Consider the following 2,586-nt stretch of genomic DNA (forward strand, 5'->3'; position numbering starts at 1 on the left):
CGATCGCCCCTTCCCCTTTTACACCCCTTATCGCGATCCCGTAATTAGATAAATGTCATTTTTTTATTTCTCTTTTCTCTACATATTTTCTTAGTAATATGTTTGATTACTAGATATGTGATTATTATGTTATTTTTTATATTTTTTATTTCCGTTCGTATAGTATTTATTGTTTTCACTATTAACTTCCTAATATAAGTATCTATAGGCATATTTTAATTAAAAGAGAGCCATCGATTGAGTGTTAGATGTTAGTTCGATTTCTATTAGAGGTAAAATAAACCATTTTCCTTTTCCCGCACTGGTAAAATGAGCCGCAGCGTTGAATTTTGCCTGCAATGGAAACCATTATTAAAATTAAACGTAAATATCACAAATATGAATCATTCTATTTTATTTAACAAGATCGTTTTAAGGAGCTGTCGTGGCGAGGAAATGAAAATGTTTTAATTACCCGAGTGACCGCACCCGCAGCCGCTGCGTTTACAGTCATACGTTTCGGGGCGACTTTTCAGGGTTCCGTGCCTCACAAGAGTAAAAACGGAACTCTTATAGGATCACTTTGTTTTCCTTCAATCCGTCAAGACTATTTATCTCGCCAGGAGATATCAAGCTGAAATTAATATTTTAGGGGACCTGGGATTGGGAACCTACTGTTAAGAGGAACTGAGTGACTTAGCATTAGGTTCCATGTTTCGCTCTGCCTACCCTGCTATGTGCGGGATAAAGAGTGCGGCTAAAAAAAGTTAAATAATGTATATCAGTTGGTAACCATTTTAGATAACCAGAGCGGAGAAATGAAAATAGTTTATAATAATAGTTTTTAAAATGAAAATAGTAATTTTCCAACATTTTTGGTAAGAAGACAAAAAGTGGCGTAGAAATGTCTCTTCTTCTCTCTCGCAAATTTGAAAACCAAATGAAAAGTGGAGAGCATAGTGCCTAAATAATAGTTTGTCTTTGCCTACCCTGCTATATGCAGGACACACAGATATTTTTTTTACATTTTACGTATATATTTACAGAAGTTGTATATTTAATATATTTTTTTATATTATATTCGATTTTATATTAAATTTCGCAGTATAAGGTAGCCTCGTACACAAATATGACACGTTTATAGATTACAGGCTGTCATCTACACCGTTTGTCATTTTGATATGAAATATTGCGGATATTTTGACAGCGCACGTACCTACCTGTAAAATGACGTAATGTAATTACCTTTTGTTTTAGCTAATGTTGAAGGAATTTTTGTCCTATATATAGCAGAGTAGGCAGAGGGAACCTAGTTAAGACTACTATACGTACAGTGCTTCCCCACGCATATATTCGGGGCAATCATTTTTTTTAGCTTTACAGCTTTTTGTAGAAGGGAACGCATAGTAAGCCTAGTGTTAAGGCGCTCCCCACTTTTAATGAGTTCCGCCTTTCGAATTGAATTTATCGCTTTATAAGAGTGAGGAAAAAAAAATAACTTGAAGAAAATAATGATTTTTCCGAGTAGATATCGAACCTTCAATCTTCGGGGTAGTTTTTACAGTTTGACCCTATACCACTGCGCCATGACGATATAATTAGGTTTTAAAAATCAGACCAAATATGATACCAAAAATTGATAATCGTAACAATGTCACATTGTTGTGAACATCTGAATGTGGTACTCGAAATAAAGAAAAATGGATGTGTTTTCAATACGAAATTCGTTGTTTACGTAATTATCAACAATAACGAATGGGTGTTGAAATATTTTTTTAATTTTCGTCGAACCAGGGGAAATACTATGTCTTATCACTAGGTTCCCTCTGCTTACTTTGCCATCAGAGATAAATGGTGAATCATTTGTTTAGTATGTATGTATCAGGGTTCCGTACATCAAAAGGAAAAAATGGAACTCATAATTTTGACTGAGAATCAAAGCCATGACCGTCGAGCGCTTACAGACACAAGCTGTGAAGCTGCATCACGACAACTTGTTAACTTTATTTATACTTTAATTAAATATTAAAAAAGAAACTAATCAAACCGTTCGAACGTCCATGTAAATTAGCCATATTTCAAATTTCACGCCCGCTCCTGCTATCTGCGACCATTAATTATACATGGCGTTCGATGTGCAATTAAAATGCACCAAATGCTGTACGTTACGTTACTTTGTCCTTTCGTTTAGTTTGTGTTGTGGATATAATACAGTTTAATACTAGTTTATTTGAATAAAAAGTAAAAAATATATTTACTTTTTCTATAAATATAAATTAATATAAGTTATATATGCCTAAACTTAAATATATAAATCTTTTCCCGTACTGAGCGACTGACAGATAACTTATTAGATTTTACATAAATATACTCTTATTGACAAATATTTTAAAAAATATAACAGAAAATATGCAGATGCTGTTAAAAATTAAAAAAAAGTGTAAAGTTACCTTCAGGAACAGAAAAATCTATGATGGGAACAGAAAAAAAATAAATAATTCAAATAAAGTTGCGGGCTACAATGTAATACAAAATTACTATTATAATAAAAAAAACGGAAACGGAGTGTCTTAACACTAAGTTCTTTCTGCCTACTCTGCTATGTAC

This window comes from Heliconius melpomene, chromosome 15, assembly GCF_056956725.1.
Source record: "Heliconius melpomene rosina isolate 202511_hmr_F chromosome 15, ASM5695672v1, whole genome shotgun sequence".
Taxonomy (NCBI): domain Eukaryota; kingdom Metazoa; phylum Arthropoda; class Insecta; order Lepidoptera; family Nymphalidae; genus Heliconius; species Heliconius melpomene.